Source organism: Callorhinus ursinus, unplaced genomic scaffold, assembly GCF_003265705.2.
Source record: "Callorhinus ursinus isolate GAN/ISIS: 27379988/994484 unplaced genomic scaffold, GSC_fseal_2.0 scaffold36, whole genome shotgun sequence".
Lineage (NCBI taxonomy): Eukaryota > Metazoa > Chordata > Mammalia > Carnivora > Otariidae > Callorhinus > Callorhinus ursinus.
Genome location: NW_027397098.1, coordinates 14659951 through 14684681, shown reverse-complemented (window position 1 = coordinate 14684681; position 24731 = coordinate 14659951). Strand labels below are relative to the sequence as shown.

The following is a 24731-nucleotide window of genomic DNA, read 5'->3' as shown; positions in this document are numbered from 1 at the left end:
GGATCCACATCCCTCTGACCATTCTGACCCTGCTGTTCTCTCAGGGACTCACAGCCCCCAGGAGTGCATTCACAGCTCAGAACTCTGGCTACGCGACGGGCGAAACGGAAGGGCTCCCGAGACAGGGCCCGCACAGCTGGGGAAGCTGACACTCACTCACGCGCTCTCACTTTCCCCCATAAGAGAGAGCACTGACCCTCAGCTGCGGTGCTTAGGGGAGGAGAGATACCAGCAAAGCGGACTATTTCTCTTCCCTTCTCTGGGCATGCAGTCTTAGACTGTTTCACTACAGGGCCGTGGGAGCTTCTCTGTTCCACTCCTGGCCTCCATAAAGTCCATGGCCTCCTCGCCCACAGATGACTATCTGCATTTGTGTTCTTTGGGGGTCAGACGGTAGAAAACCCTTACACTGCCATGATGGTGACGTCACTCCTAGTTGGGCATTTTAATTTGAGGTTTTGGAACCATACTAACTATGGATCTCTGTGGTAGAATGACGTCAGCACACTGTGAGCAAAATATCCAAACAAATGGAAAATCAAAACAAAAGCATGTAAATGGTAGTTTGTCAGGACAAAATACTTTGGGGCTTATGTTAAACGCTTGTGCATGGATGGATCCAGCACGATGTCCAGATGGAAATCTTTCGGGAAAATCGTTTCCAGGAAAATTAAATTTATATTCAAAAAATGTCATTTGAAAGACAAAATAAAGTTTATAGATTCTACCTTAGGAGACCAGGCAGCCTGAGTCCACAGCCTGGCTCGTCCTGCATCAGCTGGCTTACAGATTCCCTGGTGTCTGCCATCTGTGCCAAGGCCTGCAACAGAGCCTCACACAGGGCAACAGAAATGCTCAGTTGTGGCCCAGATGATATAATCTCTTACCTTCTTACCTCTGTACAACTAATCAGCTCAGCTGAACAAAGCATAATCTAAAATAAACTCATGATCCTGTTACATGTTTGTCTGTATGATCAAATGTTTTATACCCAAACTCCCAAAGAGGATTGAAGACAAATCAGGTGGTCTTCCATCAGATGGGGGGGCAAGTCAAGTGGTCTTCCATCAGATGAGGGGCGAGTCAGGTGGTCTTCCATCAGATGGGGGGCAAGTCAGGTGGCCTTCCATCAGATGGGCGGCAAGTCAGGTGGTCTTCCATCAGTTGTGGGGGCAAGTCAAGTGGTCTTCCATCAGTTGTGGGGGCAAGTCGGGTGGTCTTCCATCAGATGGGGGGCCAGTCAGGTGGTCTTCCATTAGATGGGGGCAAGTCAAGTGGTCTTCCATCAGTTGGGGGGCAAGTCACAGCCTTCCATCAGATGAGGGGCCAGTCATGTGGCCTTCCATCAGATGGAGGACACAATCTGTTCCTGATACTGGAGAAAACAGGCCTGAGTCTGACTCATGGGTGACATAAATCCGGTCTTATGTTCTGGTGTACTCATAATGCTCCCCGGTTCTCTGCTTGACACATTCTTGTTTCCCAGACTTCCTAAAATCTCATGAGATGCTCTAGAAACAGCATCCACAGTCAACACTGTCCTGCATACAGAACTGCTGTCTGAGCACACCCCCCCATCTCCATGTCTTAGCTCACACCTAACATTACTCTGAAGCTATCCTTGAACAGAAGCTTTTCCCAGACAGTGGCTTTATAGCATCAGTAAGCACCAGTGTCCCCCCACAAATGTGTGTCTTCACAAACCGCCTCTTCATAAAACCAAACTTTTCTTCCCAAACTCATTTCAGTCAGCTTGAATGCTCCATCCTATACTATCTATTGTCCACATCATCACACTTGTTCATCAAGGACTTTGGCCCTTGGTCCATAGTCGTCTTCTCAATCTGTGTAGCCACTGCTCTGTGCGATGCCAAGTGCCTGGAAACTTAACATCTGATAACCATCTTAAGGAATTGACTAGACATCCCCAATGGTCACCTCACCCACCCACCTGCCTTACAGAGTCATGGAGGAGTCTTGGGTTTTGTTACTCCCAGATGTTCCTCCTCAGGGAAGCCCACTGTCCAAACCTCTCTTCCCTGCAGACTGCGTTTCCAGTTATTCCCACTGCAACCTTCTGTTCAGCCCATGGAGTCCAGTCCATCGGACACTTCTTCATCCTAATTTCTCATCTCTCTCCTTCTTGTTCCTCTGATGGAAACACCACCCACATTTAGTCTTTCCTTATTCTGGTTAGCTCCTTGGGTCACTCACATTTCCTACTTAGTAGGTCCTCACTCTGCTCTAAGTTGTCATTTTCAAGGACAGAAATGAAACCCCTGCTCTGGCAGGGAGAAGCCTCTGCATTAGAACACTCAGTTTTCTCTCCTGTGCTTTTATCATGGCAACTACTCTGAGTTTTCCCAACAACATTCTTGTGGGGACTTAGACTGCTCTGTGGTGTCACATGCAGACTGAGGAGTGTCTGAGCGTGCTTTCACTGGACCATTTCTTCTGCCCCTGCACATCACGTTTCCTCTTCCAGGCACACACAGTATGTGGTACCCGTGCTTACACAACAATTTTTGCTGCTGCCATCATGCTGTTACGACCTTGATTACTATGCATCAGGCAATGATGACCATATGAGGGGGAGAATGTTCTTCTACTCATGTCATAGGTGGGAAGACTGGACCTACGAGGTGCTGCGATGCCCATCTAGTTCTTAGGTCTGACAGAGTATACCCTGGGAGCCAAGGGTGACCCCAGAACTCTCCATAGCTCTCCTATTTTGCATTTCTGATGGGAGCATCCCTGGCCTCTTGGCAATCACCAAATATGTAAACACAATGGAGCAAACACACAAAGCCACCTTGCACGGATTCCAACATGGCAGGCACATCAGTCATGGAATGCATCTGCACACAAGCGATGCTCACAGTAAGGTTACAGCCCTTGGCCAGCCTGGCACAGAACCTCCTCTTCAAATGTGTCACATTTGCTAAGATAGTTGGAAGTTACAATGTCTTTAGGGGGAAATGTATATGACTGCAGCTAACAAGTAAAAATTTATCGGATTCATAAAACTGGCACCTGCAGCCGCAGGGCCCTGGGCCAGTCTTACATAAATGTTTACAAAGCAGGAAAACTCGTGAAGCGCCAGAACATTCTAGAGAGTGAAAGCGCCGGTTCCTGCTTGTCCCTCCAGCTCCTTGTCAGCTTCCCGTTTAGTCCCTCAGGGCACAGACAAGCAGAGACCCGGATGGGTGGTCAAGGCCAGGGGAAGGCCTCTGAGTGGGGTCCGGGGTGGCTCTGCAGACATGATGTGCCAAGAAGTAGCCGGAGGCCCAGAAGCTGGCCTCTCTCCTCTCCCGTCTCCTTCCTTGAAGATGGAATGAAGGCACTGACCTCAGAAGGAGGTGCTAGACATGTTCAGTGTTCATTTCTCACATTAACTTTGTACCTCAACAACATTTTGGTAGAAAGAGAAAACATCCATTACGTTAAATTATCCCACTAACATTTGACCTGATTTCCAGTCCCAAAAGATTCTTTTCTGAAGGTGACCACAGCCACTGACCCTCACGAGTAAGGATGTCTGTGCCTTGGCATAAATCCTGGGGTGCCCGCCACCACCACTCCTCATGCCATTCTCTCCCTTGTGAAGAGTCTCACGTTAAAACTCTCTGCTTCCAGTGTGTTAGATGGATGCATGTGTTCCCCTAGGAGTCATGCGAGTGTGGGTGAGGCCATCATTTGTCTTACTTGAGTCTCATTTTCCTCCGTACTTCATCCCTTCCTGCAGTTGAATCTTTTCCTCATAAAAACGCATGATGCAGAGAGCTTTCTGGTGGGAAACTCATGGGACAGGGAAGGAAAACTCTTTAGAAACTCTTTTGTGTGTGGCAGTATAAAAAAAAAACACTTAAATTATTTTGGAAATTTAAGATTGGTTTAAAAATGGTAAGTTGTTTGGTAACTGCAAAACAAAACAAAAAAAGTAAAAGGGATGATATTCTAGAGAGCTGAGCATCCACAACCCAGAAATGATAGTTGTTAATACATTTGCCTTATAGTTTTAAAGAAAGAACTGCAACATATGGATAAAGTTAGATTCTTCAGTATAGTCCTAGGACGCTCTCAGAAATAAAGGAAATTCTCTCTGATCCATATGTCAGCTATGGATTCTTTCTCCCCCTCCCTGTCTCCTCTCTATTTACTGTCTATCCATCTACCTATTTATGCATGCATTTATCCATCAACTATCTTTCGCTATCTGTGTTATTTACAGACCTCAGCACATACTTATCAGTTGGGTTGGGATGACCTGAACCAGAGAGGAAGACTGATTGGGTCACTGAGATGTTCCACATCAAAACACCTCAGACATTGGAAAATTCCACCACTGCCCGGAGAGGCTTTGGGCTTACCTCACACCCTGGAGGTGTGTAATGCAACGGTTGGCTCAGGCAGGCCTGCGGTTAAGTCTCTCATGAGGAAGGCTGACGTGCGTAAAATCCCAAATCCCTGTTGGTCATTGGTAAAACAGAGCAAGGGTCCTGGTCACTCCATGCTTCACCACAGTGTGTCTGGGAGAGTGTCCCGGCCAGCCCGCGGTACCAGGGGCTGGGGATGTGGCATCGCAGGTGACCCCACCTGGGAGGACTGCTTCCTGTGTTTAGGAAGGCATTCCACAGCCACTTGTGACCCCGGCGTGGTGAGGGCATGGTTTAGGAGAGGCAGGGTGCCACCTTCATCTTAGCCCTTCTCAGCTCCGTGCAGGTAAGAGCTACTTGGTCAATATTTGTTGATGGAACAAAGCGGGGAATGGCAGGGGCTGGAATTAACATGGGGCAGATGGCTGTGCTATGGGACGGCTGAATCGGAAAGGTCTCAGGAATTGCACTTATAGGGAAACCCCAGGAGAATACACTTCCACGAGACTTTCTCCTGAAAGAGAGCAGCCCGGAGTCTCTGGCTGCCCATCCCTTTCATATCTTGAATGCCGCGCCTCCGCTCCAGTGGCTTGCAGCCCCCACAGCAACCCTCTGTTACAGGTAGAGATTTCTACCCCTCGATGAGCTGTCTCCTTAATCTCCTCCACTTCAAAGAACGCTTAATAGTTTCACGAACCTTTCTGCAGAGCTGGGGAGATCCTGGAGTACTGGCATGCGTCCCGCTTCCCTCTTTGATGCAAATTCCATTTCTTGAAATTAAAAATAACGTGAGCGTCAGTCCTACCCGACCCTTGTAGCCACACACCCCGTACTGCATGTTTATTTGAAACTTTGGCTCCTGTGTGTCAGAATGCTGCACGCTTTGGGGCTTATAAGAGATTTCTGTGTTTATATTTTCAAGTGCTTCCATTGTTTCATATTTGGCATTGCTGAACAAAAATGATGTATTTTTCCCTCTGCTTTTTTTCCCTCCTTCCTTTTCGTGTCATGGCGGTTCTGTGCTTCCTACAACAGCAGTACAAACACAGAGTCATGATGCAAAAGAAGCCAAATAAATACAAAAACATGACGCCTTTCCTGCTCCTTTTGTGGGAAACGCATTTGGTATCTGAATCCTTTGATTTACAGTGTGAGGCAAAAAAAAGCACTTGTTCCTCTTGTTAATCAATAGTTTAAAAATTGTTCACTATCCTAAACATAGCAAGAATGAATAGTCCTTTTTGCATGTAACTCGTCATTTTAAATACAGTCCTTTTCTCCTGACCTGCTACCTCTAATCATTATACACAGTGTCTCCATGGTCTTAATTGTTGAATCCTTGCTAGGATGATTTTACGAGTTATCTGATCATCTGATTAGTTCACCCTGTGATTGTCTGACACCATCACCGTGTCTCACTGCATCGCGATTCACTTACATTAAAGCTGCCATTAATTGAATATGAGTTATCCAGACCTAATTTCCTTTCTGAGTTTGGGTTTTTTAAAAACAAAGACCGAGATACGAATTGATCCCAAATATGTAATCATAAACACAAATTTCTACAGTTTCTATAGTTAAGTCTAGGGAATCATTCCTTACCCCCAATAGTCAAATACATGTCTAGCTTTATTCACTACCACCGCCTAACGAAGAAGCATTTACTAACATGATTTTAGCCATACGACAAATATTTATGCTACATGGAAACTTCAGGTCATCCGAGTCACCAAATACTAAGCATAGACATTTTGCAAATCAAAGAAACAGAGGATCATTGGTAACTGGACAAGGCTGGCTAACTATTTCTTGGTGCTAAACGAGGAAGACAACAGGGTTTAATATGATTCAATCTGAGGGAAGACTACTTTGGAAGAAGCAGCATTAACTTTGGATCTGAATCAGTGATGCTGGGATAGAAAGAACCCCAAGTTCTTGTGGGATACAGCCACATCTGCCCCACACCTTGCCAGCCCTGCCTGCCTCCGGGACCCAGGCTGACAAAGAGGAGACCCGCACAGGCTCTGGAAGCTCCTAGCTGGGAGGGACACGTGTTTCTAGTCCCCAGTCAGAGGTTGAAGGCATGGAACACGGACACACCCACGTTTCACAGGGCAGGAACATTGACATGGCCATCTCACAGGTGAGGGAGTAGACTACTTCACACATGGTGCCAAGGCAAGGGATGGGCCCACAGTGATTTTCTAGCCATGCCACTTGGAATGTTCCCGGATCTCATTTTCTCCATCCTTGACCACAGGGATGCTCATGTCCATCTATCTCAGGAGGTGGTTGCAACTCACTGGGATGGCCCAGATCTCGGGAAAGAGGCTGCTCCAGTTGCTGCACTTTTTTGGCTCGTGTGGGCTGCATAAGTCCCTTATTTAATCCTGATGCTGAAGGGTTCTACTGCAAACTCCATTCTCCAAATGAAGAAAGTGCAGTTTGAAGCTGTGTCATAATTTGACTGAGGTCACTGTAAATTGAGTGGTGAACCTGGGACTGGGCCCCATCCTCCCCACCCCGTGAGGGAGGCTTAGCCATATTTCACCAGGATCATGGTTCCTGTCGGGGCTCTGAAGGCTTCCACTATAGTCTGCGTGGGCTGTTCCACCGCTGGGACAGTTTCCAGGTCCCCCCGTTTCCAGTGGACTGCTGCTGATGGCCCTCACTTGGCCAAGGTCAATGACCTTTCCCAACAGACTTTGGGTTGGTCTCTGCTTTAGAAAGGAGATCCCACTTGGAGGAGATGGATTAAGACAAAGGCTGGGTCAGGACAGTGTCAGGAGTGTGTGACAAAGACAGAAGTGGTGATTCGTGGAATGGATTGTGGATGTTTGCAGACTGGGCGCTGTGGATGAGCGGGTCCTCCAGTGTCTTCTCACTCAGTTCCTGGAGCCTCTGTTATCCCTGTTCGTGGAGGAAGAACCCATGTTTTCCACTTGAAATTCAGTGTCCCCTTCAATTTCACCCGGAAACAACAGGAACACTGGAGCTAACAGAGAGCCTCCAAAAACGCACCCATACTTACTTCCTTGAATGTCTGCAGACTCAATCAGGTGTAGAAATGAGCTTTGATTGATTTTTGTGTGTTTCTTCTGCTTTGGTGGTCCGTCAGCCAGCCAGCTCCTCAAGCTCTGGGCCATACCGCATCTGCGAAGTCGTATTTTTACCAGGACTCCATTCTGTGACAGAGAAATTTGCTCAATAACATGGTCCCTGGTAAAGGATTTCTCTGTCCGACTTATTTTACTTAGCATAACGCCCTCGAGCTCCATCCGTATTGTAGCAAATGGCAAGACCTCATTCTTCTTAACGGCTGAGTAATGTTCTAGTGTATAAATGTGCTACATCTTCTTTATCCAGCCATCCATTAACGGACCTTTAGGTTGTTTCCATGTCTTGGCTATTATAAAATGCTGCAATAAACTTATGGGGTATCTATATCCTTTCTAATTAGTGTTTTTGTTTTCTTCAGATAAATACCTAATAGCGAGATTATTGGCACATGCAGTAGTTCTATTTTTAGCTTCTTGAGGACCCTCCATACTGCTTTCCACGGAGGCTGCACCAGCTTGCATTCCCACCAACAGTGCATGAAGGTTCCCTTTTCTCCACAAAGAACCATTAGTATATTCTTATACTAAGGAATTTTGAAGACATCTGACATTAAGATATATGCTAATTTTAAAAAAGTTGAACGTCAATGTTTACCTTTTATATTAAAAATAAACATGACCTATTATTTTCGTGGAAATTTACCTGAATGCAAACCAAGGTGCATCTAAGCCCAAACACAAGGTGCATCCATCGCCTTCATTTCCGTCAACTGCAAGGGGCGCTTCATCGGAATCAGTCCCTCTGCTGCAGGCCGGTTCCACTAGGGATTGCATCACAGCTGACATCTCCAGGAATTTAACTAAGGGTGCAGCTGAATTCTTGAAAGAATGAGATCCTCGCAGCATATAAATATCTAATCAGATGGTATTTTTCTTAACGTTTTCTCCCACCTAAGTCTGCATCTCCTCCATTCTCTCCAAGTACTCTCACAAAGCACTCCATTCTCCCAGGTCGTCTTCCCTGGATACAGACACAGCCCCCGGAGTCAGACACAACGTATCAACTGCTCGGAATCCTGGACTCCTGGGCTCCGCGGCGAACTGCAGCCCCCGCATCCCAGGGAGGGGTGCCCACACTGCAGAGCTTACACGCTTACACACGTGTGGCAGCTCGTCGCTGCAGGTGTGGGCGGCAGTCCAGCCCTGCTAGCCTGAGTTCCCACGGCCTGATGGCGCATTGTCTGACATGGAGAAAGGGCTTTTGCCGATGTAGTTAAGGTCATGGACATTACCCCAGATTATCCAGCAGGCCCATCTAATCCCAGGAGTCCTCAGAAGCAGAGAACTTCTCCGGCTGGAGGCATGAGAGGCTGGCAGAAGGGAAGCGAGACTCTCCAGGGGAGAGCCTCTGGACCGCCAGTGCTGGAGAGAGCCTCAGGAAAACCTGAGGAGGAATTCGGGCGGCTTCCCAAAGCAAAGACCAGCCCCGAGCTCAGAGGCAGCAAGAAACGGGATCTCCTCCTGCAAGCATGAAGAACTGATTTCCACCAACCACCAGAATGAGCTTGGAAGCCGATGACGCTCCAGAGCTCCCAGCAAGGAATGCTGAGGGGACGCGTCAGCAGCACAGTGCACACCTGCGGGAGGTTTCAGAAAGGATGTCTTTTTAAAACTTGCACCTGCCACGAGACGCAGGTATCTGTATACCTCATCCAGTCAGGATTTTGTTGTAAAAGCCACCGAGGGTTTCCACAGTCTGTAGTCTGCATGATGGTCTGGTCTGGACACCTGGTCTGGGACTGGGGTCTCCTGGTTTCCCTGTCACCTGCCCCTGCTGCGGAGGCCGCAGAAGCTGTGTTCGGCACGTGTTGCCAGAGCCCCCGGTCTATCCGGTCATACACACTGCCGTCACCCAGGACTCTCGGTCCTACCCTCACATGTGGGGTTGGGGGTTTCAACACCAGTCTGGGGCGGGGGGCCTGCTTGTGTTGTGTCTGTGCTGGACGCTGACACTGAGAGGGCCATCTTCCTGGGACCGGCTAGGACCAGTGGCCACCCGCCCTGGCCCGGCTCTTCTACCTCTTCCTTGCTTGCCTTCAGCCCCACATCATGCTGTGGCTATCTTAGGATCTTTCCCAACCAGGCCCAATTAGGCTTTGGTATTTTAAGAGGAAGCACAATATTTTGTAACAGGAGGACATTTGGGGATATTTTATATCAAAGAGCATATATGTTGATCAGACCATGGTATGTATGTATCTCTGGGCATTGAGCCCAGGACTCTACCGCCGTGACAAATGTCACGATGATCCCGAGGCATCGGTCTAGACACTGAGAAGCACGATGCTGGGGTGGTGACACATAGTCCCTTCGGATCGCACGGCATCGTCTCTCCAAGTTGGCTGGAAAGTATTTGCTAATCTGACAAGTGTGGTTCGTGCTCAGTACAAATGGTTGATGACTTGTTAAAATGTGTTACTCTCTTTACCCCAGAGTGTGAACCAACTGACATTTTCAGCAGTAAAGAGGGTGATGGAGGCTTTAAGGTCCTGACAAGCTCGTACGCAGACCCCTTCCAGCCCTGGCCACCTTTACCGTAATAGCGACAGCCTGTGTTTTACGGCAGAGGTGGGGTGGGGGGGGGGTGGGTGTTACGTTCTAAGAGATGCATCACTGACACTAAACAGGAGATATTTATGTTCTGAATAGCGTGCCTATGGGGACCAATCCCCTAAAATTGGATTTTCTCTCTTCTTTATTGACAAACAATAAAATGGACAGTTAAAAATCAATTGGATGTTTGACCCGCATGTAAATGAAATAGACCTGGGTCCCTTCCTGTGGGAACCATGCCCTGGGGTTAGGGTGGAAATTGCTTTGTCATAACGTTGCAGACCATCTCCTCTGATAAAATCTCATTCCAATTCTCTGCAGAGACAGCCGGTGTTATTGGTCTGTACTCTCCTGTAGGATTGATCTCAATTTGTTCTTCCCCTTCAGCCTTGATATTATTCGCGTTCATGATTTACAGCTCAGAAGCCAAATGCACTTTAGAGTCTGCAGTTGACGAGCAGGGTAAGTAATGAAGGAGCCGAGCTGCTGGAGACAGGTGCCGCACCCCACGCTGCATTGTCTGCTAATGTTGGCAACGAGGACCCCAGAACAGGGGTCCTAAATGTGGCCTCTCTTGCCTCACTTACAACAGTTAAATCTGCACATAAGGGTTTGGAAGAAGGGAGGGAAGGATGGAAGTAGAGAGACGGGATTATAAAAGAGAAAGAATGGTCACCCTAAGTTTCAGATCCTCCGATGATTTGCCCGCCCCACCCATGTTCACTGCAAATCATGAAACCCACCCACACTTTGATTTGTATTATTTGATTCATTGTGACAAAATGATTCTCACGTCCATTTAAAAAGCACAGGTATCGGGAAACTTTCATTCAGGCTTCTTTGGGACACTTGATGAAATGGTGAACACGAATGAAACCCGAGTGAGTAGAATTTTACTTCATTTTATTTCGTTTACTTCATTTTACTCTCTCTGAATTATTGTCGCAAAGAGAATTGTTTGTCCAAAATATATTTCCTTTAAAAATGTGGGCAGTAGAAGAGTGACTTTTAGGGGGGAACTTACGTGATTTTTACTTGTGGTTGTAGAAGACTGACCTGTTGCTTCCTTGAGCTGTACACTGAGGTCTGTATTTGTAATTCTTACGAAAACAATGAAATCATTAGCATGTTTAAACTTGAAAAAGGGATGGTTAACTATGTACAAAACAAACCAATCCAAGACACATTCCTCGGAAGGAAAAATAAAACAGCCATCCCTCAAGGACTAATGTTCTTGCTGTCTTCGAACGGAGGCTGCTGGCTTGCTGTCAGGGGACAGGCTTTTCCCTCCCGGAAGCCGAGACGTTGCGGTGATTGATACGGTGCATTTTTTTCAGTGCATAGTAAGCTTGCGGCCATTCCGGCTGAGTGGAGCTGTCTAGGGGGAAGGTCATCATCACCGCCATTAGGAAGGAAGTCCTTTTTAACGATAATCCCCTTTTAGTCGGCGGGGGCTGCCCTCCGGGTCAGTTGGCGCGGGCACCGGCCCCGCCTCCGCTGAAAGCACCCAGGGCGTGCCCAGGACTAGAGGAGGCCGGTGCTGCTGGGCTCCCTTCCCAACCCGCAGACCCTCTCGTGTCGCTGCGGCCGTAGGACGCGGGCGGAGGAGGTGATGCAGTGGCCCCCTGTCCGGCCAGCACGACATCTCCTAGCAGGACGCTGCTGGAGAGCTTTTTCCTAGGCAGCCAGGAGCCACTTGCTTTGTCGTCCTTCCCTCCTCTCTGTCCGGGCCACGTCTACAGCACACAGACCCAGACGGAGGCCGACCACAGAGTCCGGTGCGGGCGGGGTCCTGGAGGCTCCCACGAGGCAGGTGGCCCCTCCTGGCCTGTGGCCGACTGTTCCTCGCGTTAGAAAACGTCGGCATTCGGGGTGTGGGGTGAGAGCAGAGGCGCTGCGCCCGCCGAGCTCAAGAGCAAGGGCAAAGCCTTGGACTCCTCGTTTGACCAAAACTTCGGGATAATAATCCCCGAACCCAACACAAATATGGTTCAAACCAGAGAGAATTTCAGGGGAATCCTGAGTATCACAGGCTCAGACCACCCCCTGAACTCAGACACGGTAAAGCAGGAGGCCGGCCACTGAGGCAGGGATGGGGAACAGGGTGCTGGGGGGGCGGGCAAGAAGTCACCTCGTTGTACAGATCTCGGAGCTCCGGAAGGCCCAAGGCCAGCCGCACCTGACACACACCTGCAGTCAGTTCCTCTGAAGATCCGGGTTCCAGTGGAGCAAAGGGGGCCGTGGTGGGGGTGCTCGGCACTGTGAAACCGGTAGAAATGGGAGACAGACAGCGTTCTTCAGTTAAACAATCAATGCTACCTTTTTTCCTTCTTTTTTTTACTAATAGGCTTTTTTTTTTTTTTTTTTTTTTAGCAGCTTCAGGTTTTTAAAAAAATTGACAGGGTAACACAAATTACTATATACCCTTTCCTGGCCCTCTGAGTTTTCTCTATTATGAACACCTCTCATTATTGCAGTACATTTGTTAAGCCAATATTAATACAATATTAACTAAAGGCCCTAGTTGATATTAAGGTTCACTCTGTATTGTACATTCTACGGGTTTGAACAAATGTATAATGACATTAATCTACAATTGTAGTATCAGGCAGAGTATGGTCACTGCCCTAAAACTTTGTGCTGCGCTATCCATCCCTCCCTCCAGCCCCTGGCAACCAATGATCTTCTTACTGTCTCCATAGTTTTGCCTTTTCCTGAATGTCATATATCTGGAATCATACAGTATGGAGACCTTTCAGATTGGCGTCTTTCACTTACTAATATGCATGTAAGCTTCCTCCATGCCTTTTCATGGCTTCAGAGCTCATTTCAATAATTTTCCATTGTCTATTTATCCACCATCTACTGAAGGACATCTTGGTTGCTCCCAAATTTTGATGATCATAAGTAAGGCTACTATAAACATCTTTGTGCAGAATTTTGTGTGACTATGTTTTCAATTCATTGGGTAAAGACCAAGGAGCACGATCCTGGTATATACAGTAAGAGTTTTATAAGAAAACACTTCTTAAGATGTTTGCAGAAAAACTAACAAACCACCTTCCAAAGTGGCTGTACCATCTTGCATTCCCACCAGCAATGAAAGAGGTCCCTTGTTGCTTCATATCCTTGTCAGCATTTAGTGTTGTCAGTGTTTTGGATTTTAGCTATTCTAAAAAGTATGGAGTGGTATCACACTTTGATTTAACTTGCAATTCTCTAATGACATTACATGTTGAACACCTTCTCATATCTTTATTTGCCTTCTATATATTTTTGGTGATGTGTCTGTTCATCTCCTTTGCCCATTTCTTTTTTTTCCTTTACCCATTTCTTAATTTTTTTTAAATGTTGGATTTTAAGAGTTCTTTACATATTTTTGATACCAATCCTTTATCAAATATATCCTTTGTAAATATTTTTTGTCTTTGGCTTGTCTTTTTCTTCTCCTAATATTACTATGGCAGAGCAGAAGATTCTAATTTTAATAAATCCCACCGTATCAATGATTTCTTCCATGACTGTACTTACAATGTTGTATATAAAAAGTCAGTGCTGTACCCAAAGTGTCTAGGTTTTCTCCTGTGTTATTTTCTAGCACTAAATGTTTACATTTAGATCTATAATCCATTTTGAATCAATTTTTTAAAAAGATGGGAGGTCGGTGTCTAGATTCATTTTTTTTTTTTTTTTGCATGTGAATATCCATTTGCTCCAGCACCACTTGTTGAAAAAAACTATCTTTGTTCCATTTGAATTGTCTCTGCTCCTTTGTCAAAGATCAATTGGCTATATTATCTGGGTCTATTTCTAGCCTCTCCATTCTGTTCCATTGATCTATTAGTCTATTCTTTTGCCAGTACCACACTCTCATAATTACTGTAGTTTTATAGTAAGTCTTGAAGTCAGGCAGTGTGAGTCCTCTGACTTTGTTCTGCTTCTTCAATATTGTGCTGGCTATTCTGGGTCCTTTGCCTCTCCATATAAACTTTAGAATCCATATGTCAATATCTGTAAAGTAACTTGCTGGTATTTGGATTGGGATTGCATCGAATATTCTATAGGTCAGGTTGGGAAGAACAGACATCGTGACAGTATTGAATTGTCTATTTTTTTTAACTCGTGCTGTGGAATGAATTCTACCACCTCTCCCCCAGATTCATATTTTGAAGCCCTACCTTCCAATGTGATGGTGTTTGGAGATGGGGGTCTTTGGGAGGTAATTAGATTTAGATGAGGTCATGACGGTGGGGGGCCCCATGCTGGGGTCAGTGCCCTTATGAGAAGAGGAGACTCCAGTTTCTTTTCCCTCTATGTGAGGACTCGGTTAAGGAAGCAGCCATCTGCCGACCTGGGAAAAGCCTTCACCAGAATTCAACCATGCTGGCACCCTGATATTTAGCCTCCAGCCTCCAGAACGGTGAGAAATAAGGCCACCCAGTCTTCTTTCAGCCCAAATGAATAAGGCAACTTGCATAGAGGCAAATGTGAGCTTCATAAACTGAATTATTTTTTTTAAATTTCACATTCCCTCAGTGGATTCTGTACAATTATTTTAAATATGATTACTTCAGACTTCTTTAGGCTTCTATGTCACATTAATTTCTGGCAATTTTCACATGAATTATAATGATATCAGTTGATTATCATTCTTTATTGCACATTTTTTTTTTTTTTCTGAAGAGAATGCTTGAAATACATACAGGGGAGCTTTTTAACAAAAGAGAATGGTCAAGTAAAGCAGTGTTTGTCTAAGAAACAAACATGTTTTCATTCCTGGAAGGACATAACATTATGTTACATTGATGGAGATTCTGAATTTTGTCTACAGAAGTTAAGATATGGATATTTAAATGTCAGTGTAAGCACCAGAAACCGTAGTGTCTTTTACAAAGAAAATGAATACTAATCGATTTTGAAACCAAAGGGCTAGAGATGACAATAAGATGTTTTAAAAATTACTTTCTAATAGATTTGCAAGAACATTATAGAGACATTTACCTTTTAATGGAAGTAATTTGACTTCCAAGACCCAATGATGTGGATTATTATCACTTTATGCTGTGCCTAGTGAGTCCAGCACGTAGAGCATGGCAGTGATGAGACGAAGACTGATCTAGCCCTCGGAAGACCAGCTAGATGCACTCAGCTGTACTTCCATCCTCTGTCTCTGAGTGCATGACAGACCGTCCTGACGGCAAATGAACAGAGGCAGGTTGTAGAGGAGAATGAAGTCATCCAGGCAAACAGCCATGGGGACGGGATGGGGCTCAGAACACGGGCTTTGCCCAGTTGATTCAGAAACACTGTATGTAGATAGAAAAAACCCACCCATTGCCCAGACTGAATCTCTTAAATTAAAATGGAATTCACCCTTCCTGCTTATCTCAATTTTAAGCCATTTTGTTAATTTTTACTTTCTAAGTATGGCTTTTAGAATTCATATTGTTTCTTTTTCTTTATTTTATCCTCAACTTAATCAATCTGGTGCTCCTAGTACTTTTGTAAGATGTGAGTAAGCATTAGCTTGATATTTAAACATTGAGTTGTTTGCTGCATAAAACCAAGTGAGTTAATAAGGAAAAGACGTGGCAAATTTATTCATGACAATTTGCTTGGAGAAGTTTTACTTTTTTATTATGCCACTTTTTTCCCTACTTTTTATGTCACTAAACTGGTATATTTTTAATGCTATAAATGTAAACAATAAACATATTGCTACATTGTATTTTTATGGTTTTAGCTGTCAAAGTTTTAAAGTGTTGCATATTTAAAAGCTAGACCACTTTGCTACCTTATCAGTCACAAAGATTATATTACCATGACGGCCAAAAAGAGAACAGTATGAAGGGGATGGATTTTCATTGCATTTAACAATGTCAGCAGCAGACTGGACAGATATTCAGAGTCAAACATCATTTTTGCCTAACGAGCCTGAATTGCAACAGAGGTTGGTGTGGGGAAAAGAAAAATAATATAAAGAAGATGAACACTTGAAAAATGGACAAGGAGAAATGAAGCATGCAGAGGATTCAAATCCATCAACCACTGTCCCCAGGACCCAGTTCTGCTGAGATTTGCTTGAAATTACCCCAAAGCTTCATGTATCCCAAAGACAGTATTAATTGAGCTAATATGTACCATTTGTTATTACAATTTTGATAGCCATTAGAAATAAACCATTTCAGTATCAAATTACTATTTTTACCCAATTTAGAGTATCTCTTAAAAATATATCCACATGTGAACATCCCTGACACAAAGATCAAACATGTGAACTCTGTTGCCAGGCAACAAATTCTTAATCACTTCATTCAAACAGAGGTTAGCATATCAACTTTTACTATCTCACAGAAGTTGACTTTGGGAAAAAACACATGCCTCATACAGAAATTTGTTCAAGCCAGGAATGTGTTTTTATTTTCATCTGAATTATAAATGTTGCCATGAGTTTTATGACATTTCAAAGTATTACATTGTTTGGACAGATGCCATTTTTAAATAAATGCATCTGTGCCTTAAGTCATGATAATGTTCTACAGAAGGCAACGTTGAGATTTTCCTACGGCTTAAGGTGGAAGAAACAAGTTGCTTAAAATTTCCATTCTCCCCTACACCTAGGCCACATCAATTCTTTAAGATTTTTACCACCTGTGTTGTGGGTAGGAGAAGAGAAGTAGGAAGAAAGAACAGAGAAAAGCTAAGTGTTAAAAAAAGAAGCAGAAAGATATGATGGTGGCTGTCCAAAGGTGTTTCTGGGAGGAATTAAAACACACACCTACAGAGCAATTTTCTCTTTTCCGTCACATCGTCTTTTCTTACTCATAATAATCCCACCATAATTAATTCCTGGATTCAATTTGTAGATTATGAGAGCGGGCAAACTCTTTGCCACTTCTGCCATCAGAGGAGGGGTCTTTTCTCTACCCGTGAGCTGGGCTGGTCTTTGACTTGTCTTGACCAACCAAATGTGGTGGAGGTGTTGTCTCGAGTTCCACACACAGAGTCTCCTTAGAGCTCTTCCACCAGGTGGAGAAGGCTATGCTGCCGGTGACTGAGACACCACATGGAGCAGAGACAGCCATGCTAGTGGAGGTTTCCCTCTGCCAACCAGGCCTGGCTGACTTCCACTTTGCCCACAAACACATTACGGATTGCCACAGAGAAACAGTGTCCAGCTGAGCTCAATCCAAATAGAATTCATAGCTGTTTTGAGGTGGCTTGTTATATAGAGGAAGCAAACTGATAGAGAAATAGGAAGTAAGATGATGAAAAAAAACCAGCAAAAAAACGAAAACATGTGACCTTGGCTTTGGGACAAGGCAGTGAAGGGAGCCTGGGGACAGAGGCCAGAAGAACAAAGGGCAAATGATTCATGGAGGCTGGTTGGAAATATTCCATACGAAGCCCAGGCAATGGTGGCCTGTGTTCTGTGCAGGGACAACAATGGGAAGGTGACTGGTAACCTGGATGATAGGAAATACATTGAAGGACTTGTCGACTCTGCCAAGGTGACATTCAGGCACAGTGCATGGCGTGCCGGCTTCCTTCAGCCATCTGTGAGAAGATACAGGGAGAGTGAGGTGGAATGAAGGAATGAAGGAGTAAATTATGCAGTCTTCACATGGGATTCTGGGGGAATATAGAGGAGGCAGGACTTGCTGGTTTAGAAAACAGTTTCTCATTCCCAGTCTCCACAGCTGGTAAAAGTTTCTGACAGTGAAGGGAAGCCTGGAGGGAGGACTCAAATCAAAGGGGGGAGCTGTGGGATGGTTTGTTAAGACCTCTGAAGTGTTGAAGGGGGTGAGCAGACATTCCGCTGCACACAAGGAGCACAGAGCACAGTGTGCAGAAGCTCACTTGCAAGAGAGCTACAAGAACAGCTTGAGAGAGCTGGGTCTAGCAGGTCACTGAAGATGTGGCTTTGGTTGACTAGAGAGAACTAAGTTGTAAAATATAAAAAGCCCACACGATTTTAGGAGAGTGTGCATGAAGATGTGACGCCAGCTTGGACGAGAGAGCCCTCTGGGCCCCGCTTTCTATAAGCAGGAACCTAGGTGAGAAAGGCGCTAATCTGCAAACCCACACTTTTCCTGTGGAAACGGAAGGCTGTCTTAAAGGGTGGATACAAGAGCCCAGTGGGTGAAGCCCAGGGTCAGAGAGTGCGATAGAGCAGCAGGAGGGGACAGGGAGCTGGGGCTTCCTAAGGCATGATGGACTTGAAGGTCCCTCGGGGACAGCCCTGCGGATGACGTGGCAAGATTTCAGAGTTATTGTGGACCAGGAGCTACAGTCCCCATTCCTGTACTCCAGTGGGGGTGTCTGTGGCAAGAATCTTCTCCCCGTGTCTCACTGTTTCCAGGAATGTCATACACTGTGTGAAGGAAGGGTAGCTAAGCTTTTAAATCCTAGGTCTCTAAGTCAGGAGGAGATGTATCCAGGAACCTGCATGTGGACATTCTGTGGATGATGAGACCCTGGACTGTGAGCCTGATGCCCTGCGAGGTGGGACATGGGGGCTTTGGGCCCAGGTGAGTAGGTTGGTGAGTAAATGCCACTGAAGTGTATACAACAGGGAGGGATGTGGATCACTGGGTCCAGGGTGTGGACTGCTGGGTATGACCCATACCAAGTCCGGGTCTGGCCATTCCCAGGACTGGCCAAGGGACCATGAATGGGACATTTGGTGCAAACACAGTCTAGGACAGTCCACAGGGGGACTTGACCTTCTCTGCTGCTCAGGGATTGCATCCACCAGGGTTAGCATGGTCCACGATGAACAACTCATGGGTTAGTCCCATCCACTGTACCAACTGATGGCCAACCAGTGAGCAAATATGTGAGTAAGGTCACAGGGCAAGTAAATGTTACCATAATGCTGTGAGCAGAATATACTCTGTGTCAAGGACAGAACTTTAGAATAAAATGCTCTGGATTACTTGGAGATTTCCATGCCTTAGACTATTTCTTTAAAGCCTGTTGTTCAAAAATAAATGTGTGCTATTTTTAATATATAACATGGTGAGAAATACTGTTTAGGACTTGTTTGATAAAGATGCCATTGAAGTGTATCGTATTCCAAACAGAGAACTGGAAAAATGTGGCTTTCAGTACCTCTTGGGTAGAATTCCTATATGATATTTTGTTCTTTGGTACATTCACAAGGCTAGGCCTGGCGTGTGTAAAGAACAAGGATTTACTTTCATTCTATTCCAATTCTTACTGAAAGTCTTCATTTTTCTTTATCTTTATCCACATGAAGACAAAATGCGTATGTTTGAGTAAAATGTGCTGTTCACTGTAACATTTGCTAGTATGTTCATGTAACCATAAGTATGACCAGATATTCATGACCCAGGATTTTTTTAAGGCTCTTACTCCCAGATTATGCAAACTCTTAGACGGTACTGTCACTGAGCACCAGACACATCCATCAACGTGTCCGGTCGGATGGACAACCTTCCATCACCTGGCAACATGTCTTTTCATCACTTGTCTGCTGAATGCCGTCATTCTGTGGTTATTACCATCATTCTGGAAACGGGGCAATATACATGGCCGATGCTCCTAGCTGGAGCTATCCCTGAACTGTGTAATTTTCCATGTTCACAGGCCCCCGTGATGGGTGTTGGCATGGTTTCTGGAGCTGTCAGCCATCTGGCAGGGTGCACACAGCGGCAGATGTTCCTAGGACTCTTCTCCACATGAACTGTGAAAGGTAGGCTGCAAGGGATAGATGTGCTGGTTGCGTTTGTGTTTTGGGGGTATTTCTCCCCCCATGATACAGAAACATCACACTTTGAGGGAGAAAATAGCATCTCTGTTATGAAGTATCCCTTTCCTTTGGAACCGTGTGAGGGAGATCTTGACTTGGCTTCCAGCTATAATGGAGTGACTGGTACAGGGCTCGGGCCTCCCCCTCCTGACAACCATGAAACTGGATGGACTGGATGAGGTCATTGTTGTCAGGCTTTGGACAAGGACAGTCCAAGATGGCCATCTGTTTTAGAGAAGGAGTCTCATTGGATGAGCACCACAGTCACAGTGCTTCACAGTGTGGGGACAATTTCCTACTACAGGACAACATGTGGAGTCCAAGCAGAGTGCTGTGATCCCACTGAGCAGAGAGGCAGAGCTCAGAGTTTGGGGCAGGTGGGATGTGTGGATGTGGGGGCCTTCCCTTGTCCCAGGGAGTGAGGAGCTGTGCAGAGTGGTTCCCAGAGTCCCTTGCCCAGAGTGAGGGAGAACAACGCATATCAGGAAAAGGGCTGCTCTGAGGTGAACAATGGAAGGGAGATACTAAAGGTCAAGTTGGATGAGGTCTATTGGAGTCTTAGCCCAGCCAGAGTGGAGAAAAGTCAACATCTCATGGCGGGTGTGGGCATCAAGATGAGACACAAGAAAAGCCCTCCTAAAGATAACACATAGCAACATGGCCCACGACCAGGCAGCAGCTCGTGGGGAGATGACCAAACAGAGCCTATGTGTCACCAAAGGCAAGAAAAACACAGTACACCACAATCTGTGATACTTTGCTAACATGGTGTTTAGAGGGAAATTCATAGCAGTGAATGCTGATATTAGGAAAGGAGGAAGCTTTGATGTCAGTGAGAAAAGTGCTTACCTTCATAAACTAGACCAAGAAGAGCAAAATGACTGTGAGGCAGGAATGGGTAAGGAAATACTCTACCTGGATGAAATAAAGGCAACAGCAAAATTACAGAATCCAAAAGCTGGTTCTTTAAAATGATCAGTGAAACTGATAAATCTGAATTTATAATGACCAACAAAATAGGAAAGGAAGCATAAATGAATGACTAACATCAGGAGTAAGAGTAGGGGCATCAGATGTGTGGCCAATACAGGAGAAATAAGAGGAAGACAGTTCTGTGTTGTATGAAAGGAGAGAAGGTTAGCAGTCCCCTTGACAAGGATGGAAGAGTTGTCGGGCCTGACAGCACGCATACAGTTAAGAGAAAGTTCTACACCAACTGATGAAATACAAATTCCTTCACAGACACAAATGATCAAAAGTCATTTCAGAAAAGCATGAATGACCCTGAATCTATTAAAGAAATTAAACTTTAAGTTAAAATATTCCCCACAAAGGAAACCTTGGTGTACAGTTTCAGTGCTGAAATCTATCAAACATACAAGAAAACAAATATATAAATTCTTGTACAAATCCTTCATGTTATAATGCTAACACTTACCTGACATTAAACCATAAAGACATTATAAGAAAATAAAATTACAGAGGATTATCCTTCACAAATATGGACCCAATAATTTTAGTAGGATTTATTTCTTTTTAAAGCAGTTTTAGGTTCACAGCAAACTTGAGAGGAAGATACAGAGATTTCCCATATGCCTCCTGTCCTACCCCCAGCATAGCCTCCCCCACTATCAACACCCTCCACTCGGTACATTTGTTACCAAAGATGAACCTACACTGACACGTCATCATCACCCTGACTCTATAGTTGACCCGAGGGTCACTCTTGGTGCTGTGCATTCTAGGGGTTTGGACAGATGCATAATGACATGTGTGTATCATTATAGTATTGCACAGAGTAGTTTCACTGCCCTAAAATTCCTCTGTGCTCCAACTATCCATCCCCCTTTCCCCAACCTCTGACAACCACTGATCTTTTACTGTCTCCATAGTTTTGTCTTTCCTGGAATGTCACACAGTTGGGATCATACAGTATATGGGCTTTTCAAAGTGACTTCTTTCACTCAATAATATGCATTTAAGTTTCCTCCATGTCTTTTCATGGCTTGATGGCTCATTTCTTGTTAGTGCTGAATAATATTCCACTGTCTGGATGGACCAGAGTTTGTCCTAGACTCAACATTTTTAAGGAAATACAAGCATATAGAATTTCAGCAATATACAAAATACATCATGACCAAGTGGAATTTATCCCAGGAACACAAGGTTGTTCAACTTTTAAAAATAAATCCATTTAATTCACTTTATTAGCAGATTAAAAAAGAAAAGTTACCTAACCATACTAAAAATGTAGAGGAAAAAAACCTTAACAAAACTCAATATTCATTCATCAAAAATCGTCTTAGAAAACTAGAAATATAAGGAAAGCATGTCAGCCTCAGAAATCTACAGCTAAGTCATATTGTGGTGAAGGACTGAATGATTTCCCCTGTGATCAGGAACAAGGCAAAGGTATCTGCTGTCACCAATCCTATTCTGCATTGTTCTAGATGCTTCAGGGAGTACACTAAGACAGGAAAATAATTTAAAAAGAATAAACCCAATTTAATTCAGAAATGATGTATTCTTGTCAACAGGAAATTCCCAAGATTTCACTACTAAAACTATGACTACAACAATGACTATGACTAACACAACCATCCAGCACCAACAATTAAGCCTGGCAATATTTTAGTTTACAAGGTCAATATCAGACATAAATTATATTCCAATATATTTGTTCTGAAAAAATGGAAATTGAAATTCACCAGGCAGAAGCATTTATAAAAACATCTAAACATGAAACACTTATGGATAATTCTATCAAAATTTTTGGAATGTGTGTATACTGAGAAACACCAAACATTGTGGACAGAAATTCAAGATCCAAATATATTTAGAAATATACCATATTCATGGATTAGAAGACTCAATAATGTTAATATGTAATTCTCCACAAAATTAAAATATTTGAGTAGTTCCAATTAAAATTCTAGTAGGGATGGGGTGCCTGGCTGGCTCAGTCCATACAGTATGCAATGCTGGATCTCAGGGTAGTGAGTTTAAGCCCCGCATTGGGTGTGGAACTTACTTTTAAAAAAAAAAACAACAAAAAACTCCAGTAGGCTTTTATTTAGAAATTAATAAGTTGATTCTAAAATTTGTGTGAAAATGCAAAGAACCTAGAAATAGTCAAAAATTTTAGGCAGAAGACCAAAGTTGGATTAATTTAGAGACATAATATGAAAATCTATTAATAAAGATACCACAGTTTTTGTATAAAAACAGATGTATAGGGGCTTCTGGGTGGCACAGTGGGTTGAGCATCTGACTCTTGGTTTCGGCTCAGGTCTTGATCTCAGGGTCCTGGGGTCGAGCCTCGGGTTGGGTTCTGTGCTCAGTGCAGAGTCTGTTTGAGATTCTCTCTCTGCCCTTCCCACTCATGCTGTCTCTCTCTCTCTTTAAAAATAACAACAGAAAAACAGATATATATATTAAAGGAAACTGAATAGGGAATCCAGAAATAAACTCAAACATCTATGGCCAGTTGCTAATCAACAACAGTGCCATTCTAGTTCAATGAAGAAAGAATTGTCTCCAAGAAATGGTAGTGAAAAAATCATATATATCTATATGTATATATAGTATATATATTTTACGTATAATTTACATATACTATGTATATAATTTATATATTATATGTAAATATATATAAATTACATATATAATACATATATAGTATATGTAAATTATATATATAAAATATAATTTATATAATACATAAGTATAATTATATTGTATGTAAATTAACTTTAACCTCATATCATAAAAATAATTTAAAATGATCATGGATTAACATGTAAAAGCTAAATAAATAAAAATTCCAGAACAATACCTAAGAGAACATCTTCATGGCCTTGGAAAAGGCAAGAAAAGATTTTTGGTTTGACATAAAAAGCAAAAACCACAAAAGGAAATTCAAATGAGTCAAACCTCAAGAAAAATTTTTTCAAAACCCACAAAATGCTCTCCAAATGTCACTTTTTTTTAAAGATTTTATTTATTTATTTGAGAGGGAGAGAATGAGAGATAGAGAGCACGAGAGGGAAGAGGGTCAGAGGGAGAAGCAGACTCCCTGCCGAGCAGGGAGCCCGATGTGGGACTCGATCCCGGGACTCCAGGATCATGACCCGAGCCGAAGGCAGTCGCTTAACCAACTGAGCCACCCAGGCGCCCTCCAAATGTCACTTTTAATAAAAGAAATGACAAGCCACAATATAGGAGATAATATTTTTAAGATATTTATCTAATTAAGAACGTGTATCTAGAATTTATAAAGAATCTTTTCTTTCTTTTTGTTTTTTTAAAGTAGGGACCTGTATCTATGAGGCCATCTTTTTTTTTTTTTTTAAGTTTTATTTATTTATTTGACAGAGAGACACACAGCGAGAGAGGGAACACAAGCAGGGGGAACGGGAGCGGGAGAAGCAGGCTTCCCGCCGAGCAGGGAGCCAGATGCGGAGCTCGATCCCAGGTCTCTTGGACCACGACCTGAGCCAAAGGCAGACGCTCAACGACCAGAAGGTATACACCATAATGATTTAAATGGGCAAAAATTTGAATAGATACTTCAGAAAATAAAATATACTGATGGCAAATAAGCATATAAAGAAGAAGTCAATATCTCTAGTGATTTGTGAAATCTCAGTTAAAATGATTATAGATAATATTAAATACACTCTACAATTGTTACCAGTTAGGAGACAATATGAAATCTTGGAAAGTATGAGGAATACCTGGAAATCTCATAAATTGTGACTTGGAATGCACAGTAGTACAGCCATTTTGGAATATAATTTGGCAGATTCTTTCAAAGTTGAACATACATTTACTATATGATTAATTTAGTACTTAATGAAACAATGTAAGTCAGAACATTCTTGACAAAAGACTTGTATTTGAGTGTTC

The 24731-nt window shown here is 43.9% G+C and overlaps 1 non-coding gene across 1 annotated transcript; it reads left to right on the top strand.

The window, feature by feature from the left end:
• Nucleotides 1-20937: 20937 nt before the first annotated feature.
• LOC112810141 (U6atac minor spliceosomal RNA) lies at nucleotides 20938-21059 on the top strand. Its single transcript, XR_003204769.1, has one exon. It is a non-coding gene; the product is annotated as a U6atac minor spliceosomal RNA (small nuclear RNA).
• Nucleotides 21060-24731: the final 3672 nt, after the last annotated feature.